The following is a 27,237-nucleotide window of genomic DNA, read 5'->3' on the forward strand; positions in this document are numbered from 1 at the left end:
GGATCTGACCTTCAAGTTCTGGGAGGCAATCAAGGGCTGTGGCAATAGCCTGTGTTATTTTGGGGAGTCTCTTGGACTACCATGACTACTCAGAGATTTATCCTGCCTGGCACTGTTTATTGTTTGTTTGTTCTGTTTTTTATTATTTCTGTTTTTGTTAAACAGCATTCAGCTCCACACATGCACTAGAGTATTTGTCACATGTGCATTTTTCAGTAGTACTTTATTTTCATCAGTTAGTACTTTAGAAATAGTTTGGAAATAAAGTTTCCTTTATTATTTTATCTAACAATTTGTGTAGTATACATATTTGTTCTTCCTTGAATGTCTGAAAGTATACTGCAGTTATGATTTTATATTTTTAAATTTAGCAGTACATAGGAATTGAAGCTATGTAGATATGGCTTTCTAAATTTCATTTGTTATTATACAATATATGGCTTTCTAAGTTTTATTTGATACTACATAATATATGCTTTTTCCTCTTAATTAATTTTCATGTTTTCTTTTTGGTTAATTTGGCTAAAGATTTGCACATCTTGTTCATTTTTGGAAAGAACCGCCTCTTCCTTTCATTTATTCTTTGAATTTTTTTTCTTCTACTTTATTTCTGTTCTGACATAATTTCTTCCCATCTACTGCTTTAGGATTTGACTTATTCTTGTGTTTCCAAGGATTTAAAATTTATAATTAAATTATTTAATTGAGATCTCTTTAATTTTATTTACTTATTCTTTAAAAATTCATAAACATATACAATGTATCTTGAGCATACCCACCCTTCTCTGTCCCTCTAACTTCACCAGGTTCTCCCAACAAATCTCCCTCTTAACTTCATGTCCTCTTTTCTTCTCTAATTTTTTGATGTTCACACTAGGCAGTATTAATTTTGTTATTAAGAATGCCTTCACCATTTCTAATATATTTTTGCATGTTATGTTTTCATTTTCATTCATCTTTATGACTTAAACATTTTTTTTGCTAATTTCTTCAGTGACCCATTTGTCACTCAATAGCGTGTTATTTAGTCTTCATTTGGATGCTTTCCATAGTTTCTCTTGGTATTGGTATCTAACATCATTTCATTGTGGTCAGATAGAAAACAAGATGTTCATTATTTTCATATTTACCAAGGCTTACCAAGTAATATGTTATTACCAAGTAATCACATATTATGCCCTAATATGTGATTACTTTGGAGAAAGTTCAATAAGCTGACCCCATCTCCCATCCATACCACATTATAACCCCAAAACCAGATTTCATGAATTCTGTCATATATACTAGGGCCTATCTGGTCAAGCTTTTGTATCCAGATGTCTCTTGGTTCAAATTCATTCACTAGAGTCCTGTCAGCCTATCTAGTCACTCCCTTAAAGAAAACCAGTTCTCCCTCATCCAGCAGTAAGAGGTTAAGGATAGTCCATTGGCTAAGTTTGGGGCCTGCTGCCCATTTCCACAATTCTATGCTGGGTTTTTGTCTGATTGAGTCGACATGGATATTGTGTATGCTGTCACCATTACTGAAAGTTCATATGAGCAAGTTCCCAGTGGCCTGAAAGTCTCTGTTTCCTTATGTTCATGCATCAACCCTGGCTCTTACAATCTTTCCATGCCCCTCTTCTGCAGTGGTCCTTGAGCCATGAGTGGATGAGGTTTAATATAGGAGTCCTATCCAGGGACATGCACTCTCCAGTCTCTTATACTCTATGCCTTAGCCACTTGTGGATATCTGTGTACATTGCACTCTATTGCATAAGTAAGTTTTATTTCACTCTGTAAATCACAGTTTAGTTGAACTCATGGCTTGCTTTCCTAAGCCTCCAAAAACAAGGATTGCAGGTGGGAATCAGCACACCCTGGTACAGCGTCTTCATTTCAGACTCCTAATTGACTTAATAAAAACAACTTGTGACTAAACCATGACCAAAATTAACACAATTTGCTTTAAGAGAAGTTTTATTGATTTGAGAATTTAAAGACTTCTTTTCACATCTGCACCCTCACCCTACCACCCACTTCCCACTTCGTCTATTAGCTAATGAAAACCCCTGTCCGTCTTCCACCTCTGAGCTGGCTGCAGGAGAAATCATATTTCATTAGAGTGTCCATGATCTATAATTCTTACACACAGATATGTTCAAACAAGGACCTAGTCCCTTTCCTTTGTACGTGATTTGAGGTCAGAATATGCTCAAATTTCTTGGATGGGATTTTCACTCTTAATTTCCTTTTCATTTATGCACTGCTTAGAAATGTCAAATAGGAATGCCTCTTTTTCTTAGCAGTCAGAAACAGTTGGTTTTCCTCATTAACTTTAGTTATTTGCAACCCATGAATGCAGTTCTCACTTTGACTATTTCCAAGCCTTGCACAGTACAATGATCCCACTGTGGACCATGGCTTTCTCTAACAGGTTGATTCCCTGCAGGGTTTTCTTGTGAGTAAAAGAAGTATCTAGGTCTTCACAACATGCTTCACTCAGCTCACAAGTCTCCAAAAAGAAGATATACAGTTTCACAGAACAACATTAAGCACTGACTTCTAGTTAATTCCCTGAAATCTATAGAATTATGATATTCCTAATCATGTTGAGGACTGCAGTCAAGTCTTAATGGACACTGAGGGATGATGATGGACAGCTGACTATCGGTGCCCCTGGGGCATGTGGGTGAAAAGGCTGACAAGGCTCTGCTGGGATGTGTAGCTGGTCATGCTGGCGCAACTCAATGCTGCATATCTGAGTGGGCAGCCAAGCTCTGCCAGTCTGCATGACCAGACTGGGGCAGCTTCACTGGTGCATGTGAGCTGCTGGGGTAGCTCTACCTTGCTAGTGTTCGTGGCTAGGAAGGTCAGCATGAGTCTACCATCTTTGTTTTCCAGTCATTTTCCTTCTCACTTGTGAAGTCCTTAATTCAGAATTTTGAGATCAATATAGAAGCATCAAGATACTGAATAAAATGAAGAAGCCCAGAGTCATGTTTTAAGTCCTTGTTCCAAAAGTTGCCATCACCAATCATTTTCTTTCTTCCTTGATATGTCCTGAGTTCAGAATTTTGAGAACAGTATAGAAGTGGCTATGGTCAGGTAAATGTTCATCTTGTGTGAGAAGGTTGCTCAAGTGGTACATCTCTTTGAAGTTGGTTACCCAGGCCTGGAAGCTGGCTGCCTGGGGCACAACTCTTTCCTATGCCATCTTTTCTCTCAATGCCATCATTTGAGCGCTCTTATCATAGTCCTTCTTGTAAGAATCCAAACTCATACTAATCAATGAGTTATGCATTGTAAAAGAAGATTTATTTATCCACCTGTCTTTCATGTCTTTGTCCACCAGTTGAACAAACACACACACAGAGAGAGAGAGAAAGAGAGAGAGAGAGAGAGGAGAGAGAGAGAATTCTCAAGATTAAGACACTTGACATTTAAACCTAGAGTAAAGTTTAGTGCTTTTGTTTTCCCTCAATTTCCATGTCTTCAAACCATTAAATCCTGTTTCTATGTTGAGAATGTAGCTGTGTCGATAGAGTGCTTTTCTAGAGTGCAAGAAGCTCTGAGTTCCATCCATAGCACAATATAAAAACTGAGTATGATAATAAACACCCATAATCCCAGAAGTCAGGTGACAAAGGCAAGAAGATCAGAAGTTAAACATCCTACAAGACTACATACTGGGTTTGAGGCCTATTAGGGATTCATGAAACCCCTTTTCATTCCTATTTTGGTGGGTGGAACCATGATTCACTTCTGCCATACCACCATGAGAAGCAGTACTTTGGTTGAGTGCACCACGAATCTTTTATTGAACTCATGCAGGTTGAATATTCATTTTCTTTTTTTCCCCTCTTAAACAGTTGGTTATTGACAGTGGGCTGGAAGGGATGGCAGAGTGAGCATTCAAAGATAACACCACACACCAAAGTCACAAGGGCGACAAGAGATTTAGGGAAAGAAATTGGAGGCTCCCTCTTCCTAAGCAAGTGAGTAGGCCAGGACCTGGAATGTTGTCTTAGCAGTCTCCTCATTGTAAGATTTCTGGGTGCCAGCAAGGTCTGGGATGACCATGTTTGGCTTCAGTATAGTGCCCTCCAAGTACATGTGGTTGCTCAGAGCCTTGTAGACAGAAGGTATTACCTTCATACTAATGGTGCTTCAAGTCTGCATTAGAGAGGGGTTCGAGCTCCACAGTGGGTGCAATGCCATTCACTAGTGGATGCTGGTGTAATGGGTCAGAACATTAGCATTTTCCATGATGGTAAGGGCTGAGGGGGTGTGCTCTCTAATGTTCAGCACACAACACCATTTGGCAAAGTTGGCTCCATCCTTCTTGTACTGGGCACAGTGTTCAGAGAGCTTATCTATCCCTTGGGTGGTGATCTCACCATTGGTTCCTGACAGGGGCACCATGCCCTTGTCTACATTGGTACCCACAATACCATCCTTGGATTTGATAATGTGGGGGGAAAGAATGTCCATGATACACCTTCTGGTACAGTGTCTCATAGAAAAGGATCAACCACTCCCTGCCTTCTGAATTCAGGCATTCACATAGTCAGCAGCAGTCAGCAGCTACTGGTGGTAGAAGTGCTCATTCTCCTCTGTGTTAGTGCCAGTAGGCCACAGCAGCTTGACAATGCTTCCTGTGGACTCATCTACAGCCAGGATGTCATTGCCTGGAGCCGCAGTGTGGTTAGCGATGTCAAACAACCCCTTCTTCTCTGTGGTCAGTGCTGGGTATGGGTAGGGCATGGTGTCCATGGCAGCATGTTCCTGGCAGAGGAGGGGGTTGAGTTTGCGGGGAGTGGCCAGTAGACCAGAGGACTGAGGCATGAACAGGACAGTGTTCACCAGAATTCAGTTCTGTATGAATGCTCATTTTCAATCTTCCCACAGCCACTTTTTTCAGAATATGTCAATTCATCTTAGTCTTAGAACAAGTACCCAAATCTCTGTGATTTATCACAACAGTTTATTTTTGATTGCCCGGTACTCCAATGAGTTAAGAGGAATATTAATGGACATTTTTCTTTCTGCAACATCTTAATGTTTGCAATTGATAAAAACTCCTCCATCTTACATTCTCATCCTGAAAAAATGGCTTGTTTGTTTGAAGCAGAATGTAGAGTTATTTGAAAAGTATATACTTTAGCAATGCATTTCTTAACTATTTTGTTGAATATTATCGATAATAATCTGCTTCCATGCAGAATAATTCTTAGTTGATAAGCTGCCCTCCTCTACATATCTAATTTATTAGTAAGTCCATAATCTCTTTTATGCACACAATATTCTTTAAATTTTTATGAAGATTTTCCCTGCATGCATTTCCTTGTAAATCTTTCCAATAGTGTCATGGAGTACCACGCAGTGTTTTCTTCCTTTCATCAGGAAATTCCCAAACTTTTTAATGGAAAGTGAGCGTATACTCTAAGATGCACATCTAGAAATTATCTGAGTGTCCCTAGTTTTCAGATATACTTCAGAGGTGATGATGCTAAATGAGTTTGACTCTTGCAATTATGGAGTAACTCATAGATAGAGCTGCATTCAGAATAATAATTATTGTGCTGTTATTTACCTAGAATGTGAATTAGCTGTTTCCAAATTACTTTGTATAGACCAATGTCTTAGATCAAACAAGTAACCAACAGCAGTGCTCATTGAAACGATGGCAGAATGTGGACTAACACTATATTCCACATTCCACATTTCAAAAGTGTGTTCAAAACTGCTGCTCATGTAATGTATAAAGCTTTTTTTTATTTTCTTTCATTTGATTTAGAAGATGAACACTTTACCTCTGATTATGCAACAATTATATACCATAAAATATAGCCATTTGCAGTGTGTCTGACTGTTTTACTAAAGTGAAAGTAAAGCATTTAACATTATACTGGAAATTTATCAGTCATTTAATCATTTTTGGACATATTTTAGGTATTCATCACAGTTTTAAGTATTTACATTTTTTATTTTTAATATTTTATTTATTGTTCTTATTTTATGTGTATGTGTGTATTGCCTGTATGCAGGTAAGTACACATGTGTCATGCAATGCCTGGGGAGGACAGAAGAGACCATCAGATCCCCTGAAACTGGAATTATGGACAGTTATTAGCTGCCACGTGGGTGCTGGGATTCGAACCCAGGTCTTCTGCAAGAAAAACCAGTGTTCTTAACTGCTGAGCCATCTCTCCAGCCCCCAGTAATTACATATTTTTACATTGATGAAGTTACTTTACTTGTGCTAACAGTGGCCTTGTGAATGTGTTATGCAGATATACTAATATTTATATATTCTAAAGTGAAATGCAAAAGTGTATCTTAGGCCTCACTGGGTGTGTCAAGGAATCAGTAATAATGAAAAATACTTGTCAAGATTCTCATCTTTGAAACCTGAAAATGTTGTTACATAAACATCAAAAAAACAAGTCTTTCTTAAATGCCAACTGTGATAAATTTTCATAGTAGTTTTAGAGGAATGTTTAATGTCCCAAAGCATTTCAGTAGAAAGTGGCTCTGAAGACTTTAATTCTACTTATTTCTAAGTTGGCAAATAGTTCTAAAACATATCACTAGAAGAACTAGCAAAGATTCTCAGGTCAACTGGATTTAATTTGTTTCAGGAACCACCTTGCTTTTGGTTAGTGCGGAAGGCATTAACACAACGTTTGACATATTAGCACTGAGTTACAAGGAGAGTGTGATAAGACAGAGGGGAGATAGAAACACTCCATGGTTGTGACATCTCTGTGCAAGAGAAAGATTATCCAAAAAATGACTTACAGAAAAATGCTTTCCTGATAAACTAAATGGAATTCAGATCCTATCTTCTGGAATTCAATATGGTGCATTACTAATGTGCATGACTATCTGCTTCAGGTCGTTCTAAAGCACTTTTCTTTCCAAAACTGCATGCACATCCATGCACTTGCGCACATACTATGATTATATCATAGTATTTAAATACTGAAATGCAAGTTTTATTGTGCCATATAAACAATGCAAAACAGCATTTTCATACAGATAAATCCCAGTATACCATTAGATAATTGAAAGAGAAGGTCGAAAGGAGATAATGCAATGCTGCTTTTAATTCTACTTTAAGATGTTCACTTAGGAACCACATGATCTTGGAACATCAATAGCCCTTACATGGGATATTCTTCATAATACATGCTATGCAGATGAACTCTAAGTCAAGGGGCTTAAATATGAAATTTCTCTGAAAATTCGTTGTCTCAATTGAAGTCAAAATATGTGAATAAACAATTGAAGATTTTATCAATCATAAAGTTGTGACACTGAGTCAACATTTAATGTCTCACAGCAGAATCTAGAGGCCGTTTATCTCTTACGAATCCTATTTAACTCACGATGTCTTATGTCTTCTTAAAACACAGCCCCAGTGGGTAAAGTACTGACATCTTTCTTGTTTTGTTTTAATTTTTGAGTTGAAGAACCTGTCTCAGATAGCTTAAGTATCTTGTACTATATTCACACAAATGAGAAATAAAATAGCAATGTATCGCAATACAAATCTTTCCGATACTCAACAAAATAACTCTATTACCATTATTATGGGCACTGCAATCAATGGAACAAATGACAGTCTCCATTAACACTCTCAGTAACCTAATACAACACCACACCCTCCCTGCCACTTGATGTTTTCATCTCTACAGACCATCCATATTTGGTTACCCAGGACTCAAATATTTAACAGTTTAGGTAGGATTTAAGAGAGTTGAAACCATCATGCCAGAATTGAATGCATTTGTCAGAGGCCCCAGGTCTTCAGCTTCCACTGAGCTTCTGGGGATCTTTGTGGTGAACTGCTGAGGGTATTCCATCTCCCCGCATCTCTGAACCTGAGCAATTAATTCACCTAATCAAAAGCATGGTGAGCTTCATGAATAAAAGTCTTTGAGGAACTTTATGGATTGACTAGGGAAACAGATGTGGTGTTGAGTAGATGGTGACTGAGAGGTTTTGATTAATAATATAGCTAACAAGTTTTTATCAATAATTTTTTATCTTTGAGGCCCTATCATATATTTACAAATCACAACAACCATAGCACTGATGCTATCCTGCATATAAGGACTTTATTGTAGTGAAATCTCAGTTACTGTTTGCTAACTTCACTGAATGTCAAGGGTCTCTCTCATTTATTATTGCTACATTCACAGAACTATTTAATCTTCTTTACTCCAAGTACCACATTCTACCCTATTAATTAACATATTTGATCATATCCTATTTACTCTATATTTTCATTCTAGTATGTGTCTCAAATATAGTAGTTCTTATTTTTCCTATTTAAAGTGAGTCACTCATTTCTGAAATTTGCTTCTATTTTTTCATCCAATTAAACTTTTGAATAAGCAAAGTTTCCTCTATCAATTTCTGTTCCCTTGAATTAAGGTCTTTGATATTTTTTGAATTTTATGTTGGATGAGAGATAGGAAGCTAGTTTCATTCTTTTTATGTAGTTATCCAGTTTCCTCAACATTTGTTAAATATATGTTTATACCATCTTCAATATTCAGAATACTGTAGCTGTGTGGGTTTGATTATGAGTTGTATATTATATTCCATTGATCATCATCTCTGTTTTTGTGCTAGCCTCCTTTTTTTATTTCAAGGACCCTAGACTATGACTCGAAACCACATATAGTGTTCCGTTAGTATTGTTCTTTTTGTTCATGATTGCTTTGGCTCTCCAAAATTTTTGTGATTATCCATGAATTTCCTTCTTTGTATCACTGCATTCTATCTTTTTTCCCTTGAGAGTCCCCGACCCCTGTCCCATCACTAGTTTTCTGACCTCTATAGGTATTCCAAATGCCAGAGATGTATCTAAAGATTCAAAGCTGTGTCCACGTCCACAAAATGTGTTGTCTTTATGGGTTTGGGTTACCTCACTCAATATCATTGTTTCCAGTTCAATCCATGTACCTGAGAATTTCAGAATTTGCTTTTTCTTAACAGCTGCCATTATCCATTTATCAGTTGATGGAAATCTAGGTTATTTCCATTCCTGGATGTTGTGAATGATCCTTCACTGAATATGGATGAACAAGTACCTCTGTAGTTACATATTGAATTCTATGTGTTTGAGAGTCGTTAAACCTATTTTTAGATTTTTGAAAAACTTTCACACTGAATGGCATAGTGTCTCCACTAGTTTGCATTTCCACCAGCAGTGAACACAAGTTCCCTTTTAACTGCACCACAGCAGCATTTGCTGTCATTTTTTATCTTAGTTATTTTGAGTGGAGTAATATAACTTCATAAAGAGGTTTTGATTTTCATTTCCTGCAAATGTTCTTATGAATCCAATCATTATGTACAATAAGTATTCGTGTATAAAATTTATATTAAAAATACAAAACGAAAAGTAAAACAAAAGCAAGTAAAATTTTCCAAATGTCTTGCATAATGGCATCTCAGACCTTACTCTAAATTAATACTCACGTCTAAATTTCACATTTTATGTAGGCATTGTAACACAAGTTTAATCAGCCAATTTTCCATAGCTTTTGCTCTATGTCATAAGTCTTTCTTCAGGGCCCCATGGTATGTCTTTTCAGATTCCTTGTTGAATATATTTCCTCCTGTGGACTATTTGCAACATTAGTCTGAACTGATTTAGTGTCCATAAGTCTCAAAATTCTGTTTTTTTCTTGGAATCTAGCTGAGGTCATGGTAATAAATATTTGAAAGGAAATCTAATTTGCTGAAACAACAAGGAGAGTATTTCTGATCTGGATAAAGAAGACTTGGATGATATATTAAAGATACACCCTTTTATTTGGTCTTAGATTTTATTCTTAAATATCAAACATAAATTCATGACTTCTTGTAGACTTTAGGACACCTATCATTTAATGCTATGGAAGAAAAATTTTATGTAAGAAAGGACACCATGGATCAATTAATGCAGTATAGATTGCTATGTTTATGAAGCTGTGGTCTGAATTATTTTTTCACTAGTCAGATAATAATAATTGAATAGATGACATTATTTAATTAAATCTGCATGTTCTTCAGTTTGCTCTAGGAATATCTTCAGTAAGCTGCTAATATCTTTTATTATTCTTTATGTTAGTCTACAACAATGATGATGTACAGTGATTGATTGTCAAGATTCAACTGGAGAATACAAGCTTGAATTTTAAATACATTCCTCATTCTAATTGCCAAGTACATAAACATGTCACATATAATTTTTAATTCATCATGAAGCAATTTAAATTATCTTACTGAGTACATGACAACAGCCCAATGAATGCAATTAATTTTGTTCTCTTTAACTATCTTGTATGTGTCAAACTTGCTCCTCCTCAGAAATTTAGAATTTTAATCTTTCTATTTCAAATTAAATGAATTCATAGATATATGAAATTAACTCAAGATCATAAAATGAATCAATTTTTATTGTTCCTAATGCACTTTATCACTAATTGTTATTACAATGGTTTTCTTGGGTCAGTCATTAAAATGGTATTATAAATTTGTCATGATTTTTTGTGACTACTTAGGGAACTATAGCTTGTATACTTAATGTAGTTATCTTAAAATAAATCTTGATTTCTAGAATAAAACATCACATGTATTTTACCAATTTTAGCTTCATTGACTTATCTAGTTTATCAATTTGAAATTTCCTAAGCCAACTTTGAGTCTGTATCTGCTTGCAAGCCAGTTACTGAAATCCCCTTAACATTTACAAGAAATTAATATTTTTGCACTTGTTCCTTCTATATTTACATCATTCCTTCAGATACAAATTTTCTCATGCCTCTAGTGGAGAAAATATTTTTTTTCATTCTCTCTTTTATTCTATCCCATTATCACACTTTTTAATTTAAAGTTCTCTGATACTGTTCTGCAACGTCCAATTTAGCACATTGTAATTATTAGTGCTTCTGTAGTTTTCAGATCTGTACAGGTAATTCAGAATCCAAACATCGTCAGTTATATAATTATTACTAACCCGTTAACTAGGTTTATTGTAAGATGTTATATGAGAATTGGTAAAACGTTTATGACCCTGAAAGCACATGTCTAATTATTTATATCTCTTCTTTAATTTATTGAGATTAGTTTGTTGTAAGAGTGATACTGGTTGTCGTACATGAATTCATAACTTAATTTTTGAGTAACTATTGTTATCTAAGCAATATGATCCTTTCTGTCTTATCCTTTTTGTGTGTGATTAGTGATGTTTTGTAGAGTCTTCTACAGAAATGTGATCTTCTACCCCTCTGATGCTCTCCTTTTTCCCAGGTTGTTTGGATTCCAGTGTGCTGATTTGAAATACTTTCTCAAGTTTTCTGTTGGACTAACAGTTTGATTGGTATTATTTCTTATGCACTTATGACTATGACTACGACTATGTTGCCAACCTTTGTAACTTTAAATTTTAGATTTGAGTTCTAAAGATGAGTTCATATAAGGTATACATTTCTAGAAGACTTTCACATAATAAAAATATGTAATAATTTATGATGTACTAATATACACCATCGCCTTTGATGTTATGTGAAACACTTATTGTGAAGATGATAAAGCCAATTCACAGGGGTTAAGTGACCTTACCACCATCCCATAACTAATAAATGATAGAATCTGGTCTTGAGCCAATTGTAATTGCTTTTCCTACACAACAATTCAAGCCCGAAGTGAGATTCTTAATCATTGACTGCTTACTTACCTCAGAATCCAGGGAGAAAGAAATATGGGTTGATAACAAGACTCTAAAACTTTAATCCTCTACTTATAGTTCTTTTGCTATTTGATGGAGCACAATTTGGAAATCCTGAAAAGGAGTTTACTAGAGTTAGTTCTCAAGTGTAAAGATCCTCTGAATCCCCTGGAGAATATCACTAAAATGGAAATGTTGATGCAGTAGTTCTGGTGCAGCATCTGAGATGCTGCTTTTCTTTTTCTTTCTTTCCTTTTGTTCTTTCTTTTTTCTTTCTTTTCCTATTTCTTTGTGTATGTGTGTGTGTATTTAAAGAAGCTCTCCCTATAGCCCTATCTGGTTTGGAACTCATTATATAGACCAGATTGGCCTTGATCTCACAGAGATCTTCCTGCTTCTGCTTCACGAGTGCTAGAATTAAAGGCGTTTGCCACGGTGCCACCATGTTTGACTGTGATTTGCATTTCTGGCAAAATCATAAGTCATACCTATGCTGTTGTTCACCATTTTGAGTAGTTGAAGGCTGATCTTTCTAGGTGATAATGCCAGCACATAATAATGCTCAGGGTGCCAAGATATTTCCTCCATTTCCTCCATTGATAACTCCTGCTTTGGTGAATAAGAAGTAGAGCCTGTGAAGCACAACAATGCCTATTCCATTAACTTCTAAAAAGTGTCTTGTTTATCAGGAGCGGCTTATTCTAACATCCTGGTTATTTGCTTTTCCTCCCAGTCGAGAGAAGGAATTCCTTTCTTACTCTATCTCCTGATTGATTTTCTGATTTTAGAAATGGCACCAAATATATGACTACTTTGTCTCTACAACTTTATTTTACTTTTGTCCTACAAAAAGCAGTTGACATATCATTGAGATTTTGTATTCTGCACCACCAAACAATGTTTCAATGAGGCAGAAAATTAAATATTTATAATAAGATGCTTAGGCAGTTATTCAAGGTCAGCACAAGGTGACTGGACTCTTGGTCTTTTGAATGGGAGCTTTTCTAAATCTTTCAAGATTGAAAACAATACTGCCCAAGGTCTGATATAAGAACCGCCATAAATATGAAACCCAATTGCTGTTTCTATGAAGAGAAAGAAGGCATAGGAAAAGAGACTTCAGTCATTAGTCTGATAATTAGGTGATCTTGAAAGGCTTCATCATTTTGCAATTCACTCATATTGACAATTCTAATTCAGCATTAATCTTGATGAGGACAAAACCATCAATACAATCAATACATTTTCAAGGAAATGTACATATGATAGTAACTAAATATTTCATCTTTTTAGAGCTTGTTCTGTTCATTCTAAAAATTGTTGAAGTTTTCCAAAGGATGATCTTACTAAGAAGTATAAAGTAGTATGAAAGCTCAGTTATTACTTCCAGTTTCTTGATGTTCTTTACTAAAGAAAAGATGTGTACAAATAATGAACAAAATCTAGAATAAAGGGAAAATGATAGATTTCAGTCATCAGTTTATGTAACATTTTATATATTCTTTCTATTTGTCTCCCCCACAAAATTTTACTTGCATATCTTAAAAAAGTCTATAAGGCAGAATAGAAATGTGGCATATAAGATAAGCATATTAAGGCTCTGAATAAAAATTATATTCAGTGACTGAAAAGAAGTTAGAAACATATATTGACCAGTAAACTAGTAATCTCTGACATGTTGTCCTATTATTTCAGGTAACTTTTTTGTTGAAATATATAATAATTGTAGCTTGGAACTTTGGCTTTTGAGTATACAAAATGACTAAATGCAAACTTCTCAGGGAAAAAATTAATCAGTTATCAAACCCAGCTGAAAAGCTTAATAACTACAACAATGAGTGGCACAGCCAGTGTAGCCCAAAAATTACTCATTCCTCCAAAAAGTGTGAGCCTATGAAGAGTAAGCCAGCCAGGGGCAAGAAGAGGAGCACCCTGGGAAGAGGGGTGGAACTTCCTGCCATATGGAAACTGAGCAAACTGAGAGTTAGCCAGGGCCATAGTAGAACTCAGAGAGTGAAGCGTTGGTGGGTTGGTAGCAGGGAACAGGAGATGAGTCAGCCTTCACAGCCCCATGAGATGAGGCACAAAAACCATGGGTGTGGTGCACAAAAGCTGATGGACACTACAGGCAGGTCTTGAATGGCACATGGGTTATGGGAAGCCATTTCATGTAAGTCACATGCCCCCTCCAAATTTCATATAAACTATGCAAAACCCAAGATAGAAATGTGTTATGCTGGTTTTGTCTAGCCACATCAGGACAATGAGACCCCAGGGACTGAGGGCCAGTCTCCCAGAGGAGAGGAAGGGAAAAATTTAGTGAAACACCCAGCTATCTACATTGGTGCAATAGGGGCACTTTTATCTTCGGAGCTATCAACAGCTATCTAATTGTACTAAAAGCCTACTCAATGGGAGGGAAATCACATGGGGTACTCAAACAGAGCCAAATATACATGGCTGAAGAGTTTGTAGAGCATAGGGAAAAAGTACATTTGTCACAGCTCTAGACAAATGTAATTTCTTACTGTATGCCAAATATGGATCTTTATCTTTACAAACACGTATACCTCTTGACATTCGTCAGAAAAGCTTCTTTTGGCAAAATATAAAGTCTATTACAGAATTTCACATCTGTTCAAAGGCAGAAAATAATTGTCTGTGAGATGTCCAATCCTTTGTGACATAGTAAAATTAATGGTGATGGAATAATAGTTCATTATGTGAATGCACCATATACGAACTCAAGGAGGTTTTGACAGAATGCACAAGACTTGCAAAAGCTTAATCCAGATAGAATATCATCATGGAGAACGAGGTTCTCCTTCCAGTGGGTAGACACACACCTGAGTTTGTGGACAACACAAACTGGGCTGCATCTTTAAATCAAACAAACTAAAACAAAAATAAGAAGCAAAATTTGGGTTAGTAGGGAAGGGGGTTGGAACTTGGAGCAGTTTGAAGATACAAAACATATTGTGTGAAATTTTTAAGGAACTAATAAACAAAAGACGTGTAAAAATAAAGAAAAAATGTGATAACTATACACAATGGAATATTATTAAGCCATAGAAAAAACTAAAAATCTGAAATTTGTAGGTAAATAGATGAAGCTGGAAACCATCATACTGAGGTATCCCAAGTACAGAAATACGTCATATAGTCTCACTAATAGGTAGATCTTAGCATCAAATCTTTAGATTTCGGTATTTAATATGGAATACTTACAGAATCCAAGAAACTGGAAAGAATTCATTGGTGGTGACGGTGCTGAAAGATGTTCAACATGCACACAGACACATACACACACACAGACACACACAGATACACACAGACACACACACACACCGAGATAAAAATTTTTAATTAGAGTCACCCTACATAGACTACAATGCTCCTCTCAAAAGCCATAGGTTTCCAAATGAAAATCTCAGTGCCAGGTTTGGATAGTGGGATACTTCCCCCCAAATTGTTGATCAGAGATGTCCTGAGACCTCATAAGTAATAAAGCACGTTTTTGTACCTTAGAACTTGATGATGGGACATCATTACATTTTTACATATCAGGAAATTTCCTACCTGCTGGATAGCTATAATAGTACTGGAAGGTGCTATACAGGCTTCTGGGAGGAAAGACACCAGCAGTCTTAGTCTTCTTGAACCATATAGCTGCAGTAGTGACTGATATGGCAGAATATAACCATAGATGTTTTAGTGTCAAGGGTATTACAGGGTAACCAACTGCTTTCTGATTGAGTTTAAGGCCCTTTCCACAGAAGGAGATACATTCCTGGCACTGTACATATGGTCAAGAACCCACGGTTTGGGAGCTCACAGGACCTAGGGATGAACGTACTATTATTACTTAAACTAAATTTATGTCTTTAAATTCTTAGATTAGTGAAGCTCTCACACCTCATCACAGAAGATTCTTTGTGCAGTGAACAGAAGTTAATGAAGAAACTCAGAACGAGTCAAAGTGCAGAGAATAATCATCTGTAGAGTGCTCAGCCATAAATGGGACTTTTATATCAAACCATCCCAAAGACTCAGAGTACACTGAAGAAGAGAGGACAAAAAAAAAATTAAGAGCCAGAAACCTGGGAAAACTGGAGCAGAATCATATCTTCTGGACATAATAGGAATTCTGTACTCATGAACCCATAGCAGCTGTGAATGCCTGCACAAAAACCTACACATATTCAAGCCAGTCAGCCTTCCAGAATGGAGAGTGGAAAGGCTTACCAGCATCCCCTTGACTGAATTAAAGAAGCCGCTGACACTTGATGGCTTCAGAGAGTCAATTTTCTTTAAAGCTCTGGTCCCTGGTAGTTCAACCATTTTCCAGTGGGTGGCCACACAAATTGAATTCAGTGGACTATTAAAAAAAATGGGACATGATTTTGGGAGGGTTATGGGGTATGAGATGATCTGGGAGAAGTTAGGAATAGAAATGTGGGCTGGCTATTATGGGAATATATTATAAGTGTACAAAGATTCTCAAAAATTAATAAGATTATGTTTAACATAACATTACTTTAAATAATCCTTATTACTACCTATGAGTTCCCTGCAAATACTTCTTAGCACTGTAGCAAAGGTCAACTCATAGACTCCAAATCCCTGGTGTTAACGACAAAAACTCCAGTATCTCAGAATTTAACACAATTTGTAAATAAATGTAGAATAGGAAGACTTTGTGAAATTTTAAATAGTAGATGACTATAATTTCAATCATAAAGAACTGTGAGAGAATAAATTCCTGTATTTTAGCTTCTCAGTCTATGGTAGTTTATGGTGATTCCCAAGGCAGGATAGTATATACATTGTAGCTTATCAAGTGCTGGGTAGATGTGTTATTCTTACTGAGATTGTCCTACAGCTTTTTTTCTTTAGATTTTGTGTTATTTTTGTTTTTATTTTATTCTATTTTTTAAAAATGTATTTTTGTTTTTAATGTTAATTATTTTTAACATATGTAATATAAAGTATGCAATGAAAGAATAAACAAATGAACCTGGTCCACAGATCTCCTCACAAAATATTGATTACACTTTCTGAATATCCTCCTTTTAGAACTTACTATGACTAGCAGCTACTACTTATTTTGTTCTGGCTTTATTTATATCTTACCATTGCTTATTATAGTGCATGTGTTAGTGTAAACAATACTCAATAATGGCCCCATGAGACAAATATCATATTATCCCTAGCATTGGGATGAGCAATCTAGGGCCCAAAAGATCACACCAAAGTGACCCAAATAATGAATGAAAAATTGGTGACCAATACCAGGTCTGTTGGATGCCAAAAGAATGCTTTTTGTCACTACGTGGCCTGAATGTAATAGTCTTTTCGTTCCTGCTGCTCTGTAGAACTTTCCTTTACGATAAAGTAATCCATCTTGGTAAGAAGCTGTTAAGACACAGGATGTTCTAAAGGGAATTGAAATATATTCTGCATGGATACCTATTAATCTCAGACAGTATGCAACTCAATAGCTTTAGGAAGTCCACAGAACTTACCAGATTCACTAGACGTTCCTTCTCCAAGAGTATATAAGTAGTAAGAACTTCTAAGACACATCCTCAAACAAGCTGGGCTGCATAACTCTAGAAGCTCAAAGACTATCAGACAAGCTATACTGCTTAGAAGAAGCAAAGATCAGCTGAGCTGCATGAAAAAAAAAAAAAAAAAAAAAAACCCAAAACCAGCCAAGCTGCCTGGAAGAGGCTCAGACCAACTCAGTTGCCTCTAAAACACTCTCCAACCTGTTCAGCTGCCTTCATGTTGTGCAGTGAGTTTCGGTTTTCCAGATTTTGTACCTCTTCATCCATGCTGGGGTGGGTTTTTAATGATGCAGCTGTCTTTGTGGTATTTCTGCTGCTCTACATAATCTCTCATCCGTATTCCTATAATAACTCCAATAAAAATCATAAGTTTGTCAAGATGGATTTTGGTGTAATTGTATATTGGTTCTTATTCAGTTCCTTCTCTGCTGTGAGTAGACATTTGTTTACTTCTCCCCAGGAATAATGTCACACAACACCTGCTCCATTCAGAGAGATGCCTATTATCTGATTCTGTGGTGTTTCACCAAATACTTTCTATATACTTCTCAGGCCCACTTCTAAAACTGAAACGATTGTTTTGCTTACAATGAAATGTAAGCTATGCAGCTGGAGAAATTTCCATCCAGATGCTGTGTCATGTTGAATTGTTATTACAATAAAAAGGTTCCTGTTTGTATTTGTTCTTATTTGCATATATAAAGAAGGCCCACTTGTTCAGCCAAACCAAAGCATTGTGAAAAAGTGCAGCCTAAGATTCATGAAGCATGTCTGAAAATAGCCCAATGGTAGTGAGCGTCTTACTGAGAAGAAGCTGGGTAAAGTATGCAAGGCTCTTACATTTGTCGATGAATAAATCTGTAAGTTTTTCTTTCCTTTTTTTCTCACTTTTTTTCCTTTCTCAGGCTAAGAATCAACTCTTGCCAGACAATTTACATGAGAAGCAGAGGTGTTCTCATAAATGAACCCACAGAATAAAGGAATAAGTGAAGACTTTGTTGTTGTTGTTGTTTACCAGGTGCTTACTTTGTTGATGCTTTTATTTTTGCACTTCTCAATTCAATTTAAGATTTAAAAATCTCTTTTATTAGGCAGGCTCTATTCTAAAAGGCAGAAAGTGACCTTTGGGAGATTATCTGCCAGGTAATTGTATATATGCATTTGCGTCTGTCAGCACTGACACTATATTTTGTGGAGAGGGAGTCTCACACACACTGCTTACTTAACCCCACGTCTAAAATGTGTTCTTCTGTCCTTTCTTCCCTTCGTTCTCTTTTTCCTTGTCCTCTTCTTACTAGATTGTTTATATTATTGTGTTATCCTAGGAAACTAGACCTAAATAATAATTTTAGCAATCTCCACATATGGACATTGCTATAGTAAAGATAGCACTCGCATTGGGCATCATTTATTTGGGTGGTAAAATTCAGCGTATTATGCAGATAGATTCATAAAGAATATAATAAATAGCTGGCAATAAGTTTGCCTTTGTTCTCATTTTTGGGAAGTCTAAGTAATTTGCTCAAGTCCAGAGAATGAATTGGATGGAATCAGGTTTTAGGTTTGTCACTCCATATCCGTCCTTTCCTCTCTCTAGCACATAAGCTGTAGCACATACATTGTCTTGTTCATCACTGCAGAAAGTGTCAGTAATGTCAACACAGACATTGTGTTTTACCCTGTTTTATATAATATCATAAGAATTATCATTATTCCTGCTTATTAAATGAAGACTATAAGACCAATGAAGAGCAGGTTATGTACACAATCATGTTTGATATTATGTCATCTGATTCCAGAATATTCATAATGAAAAATAACATTTATTTAGAGAGTGCATACTATGGCACAGCCCTGTACTAGATGTACTGCATACAGTACTTCATGTATGGACCCCTTTCATTGGACATGTGATGAAATTTTGGCTTAGAAAATTTAGGTGATTTGCTAGAATTATTAATTGTGAGCTTATGTTCATCCTCTTCACCACACCTACTTCTATTTATTCTATTACTCACTATACATTACATGTGTTCACTAAGGAAAAATCGATTGGCTCCTAAGACTAGTTTCTGAAATTGTTCATAATATTGCCTCCAGTCCTAGCTTGCTTTTCTGTAACTGTAATAAAACATTCTGATCAAAATTCGCTTGTGAGGAGAAAGGGGCTTATTTAATCTTACAGTTTACAGTCCATCATTGAGAGAAATGAAGGCAGAAACTCAAGGCAGGAACTTGAAGCAGAAACCAAGGAGAAATGCTGGTTACTGGTTTCATCCCTGGCTTGCTCAGCTACCTTCTGTATAAAGCCCAAGCCTGCCTGCTTAGGGATGGTAGAGGCCAGAAAGGGATGAGCCTTCCTACAGCAATTAGCAATTAACAAATGGCCTCATATATCGTTGGAGTGATGGCTCAGTGGTTTAGTGTATTTGTTGCTCTCGCAGAGGACCAGGGTTCAAATTTCCACACCAACATAGCAGTTAACAATTTATAACACCAGCTCTAGGGGACCAGATGTCCTCTTCTGGCCTCCAGGGGAACCAGTACCACATGTTGTGTATATGTGTGTTTGTATGTGTAATTTAGGCAAAATGCTCATATGAATAAAAACTTGTCTTAAACAAAGGAAATGCTTCACATTGACAGGGCCACAGGGCAAACTTCTCTGTGAAATTTTTTAGTTGAGGTTGCATCCTCTCAGATGACTCCCAAATTGACATCTAATGTTAACTATGACACCTCAGTTATCACTTCCTCTAATGTATGAACTCCAGCAATTCTTGTAGATTTCCTGCACTAAAATTTTCCTCTCCCAATAGTAGAAAACATTCTATCATTCCTCTCATTTTAAAATCAATCACAAACACACACGAAACAATCATCCCTTCCATTCTTCCAGCTATTGCACTTTAGTCATAATTTCACACAATTCTTTGACACTATTATTTTCAATTATAGCTTTATTTTGATAAATCAAGGGTCAATTCTTGCTTGCTTTGACACTGGTAAGTCCAGGGAAGCACACACTCAACATTCAGAACTTCCCAATATCTTGGTTTTTGCCTCCTATAGGACAGGCCATGAACCTATCTTCTTTACACTCCTCAAATTTTTATTGAATTTATGTGCATATATAAACATGCCTGTGTGTAACCCTGCATGTGTGTATGTCTGTCTAGGAGTATAAGTGCCAGAGCAAACGTGTGGAAATGAGAAGACAACATGATGGGAGTTGGTTTTCTCCTTCCATTACAAGGGTTCCAAGAACTGAACTCAGATCATCTGGCTTGGAAGCTGGCACCTTTACCAGCTGAGCCATCTCACCAGTCCCTTGTTTCTAATTGTTTATTCTTCTAATCTTAGGAAACTCTAAGATACCATAATTAGACCTTTTCTCTATCTACAGTCACTGTTTAAATTAACTTATCTAATTTGCACCTTTATATGTCATCAGCATAGTTCTGATACAAAAGAGTTAGTCTTCTGGTCTTTCCACTCCCATAAATTCTAAGCAATTATGTCTAACTCTCTTTTCTCATCTTATTTTATGTAAAATAATAGATATGTGCTATATCAGGTATTCAAAATTGATCTCTGCTTTTCCATTCAAAAGAAATAAAAACCTCAAAATCAACCATTTGTCCCTCTTATAATCACACATGTATTAAAAGAAAAAAATAGTCCTATCTTTAAAAATTAAGCAGAATTATCACATCTTGCCACTTTGTTGTTATATTTGTGGTGCAATTAATTCTCTTTTCTCTGAATGATTGCAGAACTCTATGCTCTACAGCTGATTGCAATACTCCACCCTCCACATCTGATGCTCTCAATTCTGCTATTATCCCCCTCTATAGTCTATCCAACAATGCAAACCAGACTGAATAATATCACTAAAAGCAAAGGCAGGTCATGTTATAATTTTGTTCAAACTACTCGATAGCTTTTCCTTTTTTGGTATTACAGTTTAAAATTTCCTTAATGATCTACAAGGTCCTAAGTAGTCATCATCCATGTTCATCCTGTTATTTCACTGAATTCTTTGCTTTCTTTTCCGCAGTCCGTTTGTCTCTATAGCTAAATTGCTTTCACATATTTTTTCTCAAAGCATCCATTATCAAACCTCAGAGTATTTTATCATTGGTGTTTGCTGTGCTTGGAATGTTTATCTTCCAAGTATATGCTTAGGCTGCTATGTCACTGTTTTCAAGTTTTTGTTGAAATACCACCATTCCCATGAATCCTAATGGTCACCTTGCTCTAAATCATACATTAATATGCCAATACACATGACCCTACTTAATGTGCTCTTATTTTTATCAAAATATATGAAAATATCATAATCAAACATTGTGTATGGTTAATATCCACTAATAAAATGATTAATATTTTTCTAATAAATGACTTGATAAAGTTATGATCTCTGTCATTATTTGCCTTTTATACTAGAATTGAAGCTCTACATAGGTACAATATTTTCTTTTATTCAGGGGCATACTCTAAACATCTAGAATAATTCTTGGTTTTTCTTTGCATTCTCTAGGTAGTTTTTGAATGAAAGGATGAGTAACTGAAATAGTGAATCATTTTCACTAGCTCTGACCATATTGCATCCAAATTATAAACTATTAGGTATTTTTCCAGGTCAACTCCTGTTAGTGTATAAGTCTGGAGTGCTTCCTATAACTCTTATTGCCAAACTGTTACGGGTGTAAATTACGTGTCATGTCATCAAATACTAACGAACAATGATAAATATCAAAGAAATGATTAAAATATACTCCTGTTCTTAAATGTATTGCTGTAGTTTAAAGCTGACACTTACTTTCCTCACTACCAGGAAAAAATACTTTCCCTTTTAAGACCTCAGTTTGCTTTTCTGTAAGATGTAATTTTATTTCTTTTCTCCGTAGAAATTTGAGATTTTTTTGTCACCATGCCCATAATACGCTTAGAAGAAATGGATGAAGATTTGGAATCACAGAGATGTGAATTATATTCCAGGCTTCAACAGAATTCTTGAGGATGCTGAGTGTAATTCTATAGTTGAAATAGCATCTATAAACATTGGTTTATCTCTATGCTATACATTGAAGGAATATTGTGATGAAATTTTGTAACATTTTATTTCCTCACACAATGTGGAGAACTCTACAATAATTCAGTAAGAATTGCTTTGTAAGTAGACACATATAGTAAAGTAGACACATATAGTAAACTAATAGTCATATGTATAAGAGCTTATAAAATGGAAATTTTGGGTAAAGAATGTAATCGGGAGATCATACATACTGCACATGATAGGAGGTATCACTGAATTAGCACAGGACATAACAAGTCAGGCTACTAAAAAGAGCCTGTACTGATGTATCATTCATGATTTGTATGCTAAGTGCTTACACCACTTTCATCATTATGTTTGTAATAAGATTCTATCTTATTTATTGTGAGTGAAAGAAAATAATTCTTGGATTAAATTGCATGCCTAGCTACAGTCTCTATGTGCTTCATATATGTATTCCTTATCCATAGGCTGTGCGTGCTTCCCAAAGGATATTTCCTGTGCCTGTATTACGTTGCATAAATATTAAAGCTCACTATTGGAAACAAAGCAGTATTTATATACTTCTTTAGGTTACAGAACTTTTAATGCATATATTGTTTTTACGGGCATCTCATGAAGTAGCTGTATAATCCCCATGTCAAATATAAAGAAACCATCATTTTCTGGTGGATAACCAATAGGAGGGGTAATGACCAGTATTGCCTGAGGGTCTACAGGACCCCTGCCTAACAGCTTCTAGAGAAAAAGTCCATTCCTGGAATTGAGGCTTCCACCTGTTATAAAATAACTTCTTTTCATTTATTTTAACAATGTTTATGTACATACTTTAAGAAGTTTCTACAGCGGTAGGTTTCCATATGACTTTTTCTAAAGAATTTTAGTATTATGTATCCCTCTTTTTACTTCCTCCTTTGCTCTACCCTCCCATTCCCCACCTTTCCTAGTCTAATGTTCCCCTTTCCATCTTCGTATCACCGTGTGCTACTACCCCTCCCTGGAAGGCTCCCCCTTACCCACTCATGGCTACTTATTACTTTGTTTACCTCTCTGAATTTTCAGATTGAAGCATGCATATCTAAAATGTCAAAGCCAGCATCCATCTATGAGACATAATGTGTGATGTTTGTATTTCTGAGGTGGAATTACCTCATCAGAATGAATGTTTCCCATTGCATCCATTTACCTGCAAATTTCATGATTTCATTTTTAAGAGATGAATCATATCCAGTTGTGTATATGTACCACCTTCATTATCCATTCATCAGTTGATGAACATCTAGGCTGCTTTCAACTTCTGGCTATTATGAAAAGGGCAGCAAGGAAGATGAATGAACAGATATTTCTATAGTAGGCTGTAGAGTCTTTTGGGTATATGCCCAAGCATGGGGTTTGTGAATCATATGGTAGATCAGTTTTAAGCTTTTAAGGAATGTCTACACTGATTTTCATAGTGCCTGCACCAGTTTACAGTCAGATCAGCACTGGATAAGAGCTCCCCTTTTACCACAACACATCAGTGTTTGTCATTATTTGTATTTTAGATCTTAGCCATTCTGAGTGGCATAAGATGAAATTTCAAAGTGATTTTTAATCTGCATTTCAATGATGACTAAACATGTTGAACATTTTTAAAGTATTTCTAAATCATTTGTATTTCATCTTTGCAGAACTGCCTGTTCTGCTCCTTGCCTCACTTTTTAATTGGGTTGTTTGTGGATTTTTTGATGTTCAGGTTTTTTTTTTATTTCTTTGTATTTTCTAGATACTACCCCTTCATTAAAGTATAACTAGTAAGTGTTCCTTTTCTCCTGTTCTGTAGGTTGCCTGTTCACTTGTAAGATGTCTTTTGATGTCAGAAGCTTTTTAGTTTCATGTGGTCCCATTTGTCAGTTGTTGGACCTAATGCTTGTGCAATAGAAATCATGTTCAGAAAGTACATTTCTGTGCCTATGAGTTCCATTATATCCCCTACTTTCTCCTCTTTCCGATTCAGGGTATTTGATCTTATGTTGAGGTATTTGATCCATTTGGAATTGAGTTTTGTTCATGGTGAGAGATAGAAATCTCCTTTCATTCTTCTACATGCCCTTATCTGAGTGTAGAACAAACAATGAAAAATCAAGTTGTTGCTGACTTCAGAGTTTCATCTCTATTGGCTAGCATTCACAGTACTGTAAGGTGCTATGCAAGCTTCCAGAAGGAAAAAAAATCATCATACTTACCCAGCTGTGAATCCTTGAACTACAATGCTAACTGGCTTGGGAAGATGTGCCTATTGGTGCAATGGCATGGCAAATATTATGGGAGCAACAAAACATTTTTTAATTGGACTTAAGGTTAGCTTCCTAGGATGGAGCCCATTCCTGACATTGATATCTGCTTAGCAACCTGAGGCTAAACAGGTCACATGACATAGGTGTGCACCTAATACCAGTTTTCTACTAAATAGTTATCACATTTAACTGACTCCTAATGCCTTGTTATACACATAGATTAAGCATCTGACATTTCTCACCAGAGTACCTTCCTTATTCAACACATGGTGATTAACAAAGAAACTCACAACTGTCCAACACGCAGAGAACAAGAGGTTGCAGAGTGCATAACTCTAAATAGGACACCTACTTTTGCCTCCCACCCAAGGCTCAGGGGTCATTGTGGAAAAGGGGAAAGAAAGATTTTAAGAGCCAGAGGTGTTAGATGACCACAAGGAAACAGAGTTTTCCAGACAGCTGTTCAGTTACTCACATGAAATCATAGCAATGGTGACAGCATGCACAAGTACCATGCAAGTTCAAAGTAGAAAGAGTCCCAGCATAGACATGAGAAAGTGGCCAAGAAGCTCCAATTCTCCCTAAGGAAATTGTGGCAACATTTTGCTGCTGGGGGTTTCAGAGACAGTTTATTTTAAGCATTGGACTCTTAGTAGGTTATCCAGGCTACCATGCATGAACTCACACTGAGAGTTATTTGAAGACACAAATTAGGCTCTATAGACTTTATATATATATATATATTAAGTTGAATGGGGCATGGGGGCAATAAGGGGTGGGGCTATGGGGTTCTAAATAATATAAAATTGGCATAATTGAAAAACTTCAATAAAAATAATAAAAATGTGTTGTTTAAGCAAATTGAGTCTGTTGAAATAATATTTCAAAAAGATAAAAAAAACTAAATTCTATTTTTTATTTCTGTTACTATTTTAGGTAAACATATGTGAAAGAGAGAAGTGCATGACTGTTCTATAGATACTAAATTTCTCATTACTTATAATTCACTGACTTAATGTTAGCATATTATGTGTAATCCATTACACTATTTTTCTTTTAAACATTTTTGTAAGACACAGAAATTTATTCCTTTTAAATGAGGAAAATATTCAAAAATTTGAGAGTATAAATGAAGGTGACAATTTTGTCAAATTAACAATACAAATAGTTGCATAGTGCACAAAGAAGATGATTTATTGCTTTTTAGGTGTCAAAATATACCCACCTAGGGATTGGGGACATGGCTCAGTGGTTAAGAGCACTTGCTGTAGAAGCATAAAGTCCTATAGCCCTTAATTATAAAAAGAACACGGCTAAGTGTGCTTGAAACCCTAGTATTTGGGGGTGGGGGTGTCAGTGACAGGCAGATTACTAGAGTTTGGGTTAGAGCCAGCAGCCCTAGCCATAACAGCTCTCGGGTCAGTGAGAGACCTTGTCACAAGTCAATAAGGTGGAGAAGGTTAGAAGACATGCAATAGTTTCTTCCTATGGACTTGAAACACAAATCCAACACCCCGTGGTCCACACCCACACCCACACATAAATATTTCTATAGACTATCTTAGTACTGTAAAACAACTATGACCTTTGATCCAGAAAAGTAAATTTCCATTCTAGTTATGCTACTTCATAGCTATATGGTCTTTTGAAGTGCTTCTAGTTTATGAAATTCCTTATCTTGGATGTTACATACTTAACTTTGTTTATCCTGCAGGTTAATAGTAATATTTACAAAGAGATAATACATGAAAAACTATCTCAGATGCCCTATAGCTCATTGAATGTGCTTAATAAGTGTTGGTTGAGTTAGATTATAAATACAATATGAAAAATGTATCATAAATTTGTTCATTCAGGAAAAAATGAACATATAAGAAAATGAAATTTGTCCTGCAAGAAGTCAAAGAAAGCCTTTTCTATTCTAGAACATTTTCAATTTTCCTTAGTATCTGTGCTATAATTCTTAAGATCCATTTTGAGCATAACTCTTTTACACAGATGGTATTTCCTTAATTGCTCCATTTTTGATAGATGAAGGTATTTGGGCACTTTCTGCAGAGCCATCATGATAAGGTTAATCAGAAGGTGGATATAGACCAGAGAACAGAACTTTAGATGAACGATATCAAGCAAAAGGAGTAATGGATAATCAAGGTCATTTTGCCACCAAGGAACTGGTCATTGGCTAAAAGGAAAACAGATTTGAAATCTAGAAGGTTGGATTTCAGTTGCTAAGGCAAAATCAATTACCTTTCAAGAGACTGAGATTGGGCTGCAAAAGCAAGATGAAAACAAGAAGAAAATGATCAATCTGTCATTTGCAATAAGAAATAATCCAAGATAAGAAACATGGACATGTCCCCTCATTATACCAATACTGGTCTGCTTTTTAATTTCAGCATGTCTAGTATATGATTTTCTTTAACAGAGGCAATAATAAATGCCTTGGCTCTAAATGTAAATAAAAATGTTTTGAAATTTTAATAAAACATTGCTCATTTCTAATGTAGAAAGAACATTCATTATTTTTATTTCATTTTTTAATATATTATAGAATCTTTGTGCATTTCATAAAATACATCTTCATCAAATTTAGAATCTTCTCCCCATTGCTCCCCA

The 27,237-nt window shown here is 35.8% G+C and overlaps 1 non-coding gene and 1 pseudogene across 1 annotated transcript; both read right to left on the reverse strand.

Annotated features, from left to right (window-relative positions):
• Positions 1–3,231: 3,231 nt before the first annotated feature.
• Positions 3,232–3,359, reverse strand: LOC115068216. The gene has a single exon (XR_003847588.1). It is a non-coding gene; the product is annotated as a small nucleolar RNA SNORA40 (small nucleolar RNA).
• A 610-nt stretch (positions 3,360–3,969) lies between these two features.
• Positions 3,970–4,746, reverse strand: LOC103724674 (annotated as a pseudogene).
• Positions 4,747–27,237: the final 22,491 nt, after the last annotated feature.

The sequence above is a fragment of the Nannospalax galili genome, unplaced genomic scaffold (assembly GCF_000622305.1).
Source record: "Nannospalax galili isolate Female #2095 unplaced genomic scaffold, S.galili_v1.0 scaffold167, whole genome shotgun sequence".
Lineage (NCBI taxonomy): Eukaryota > Metazoa > Chordata > Mammalia > Rodentia > Spalacidae > Nannospalax > Nannospalax galili.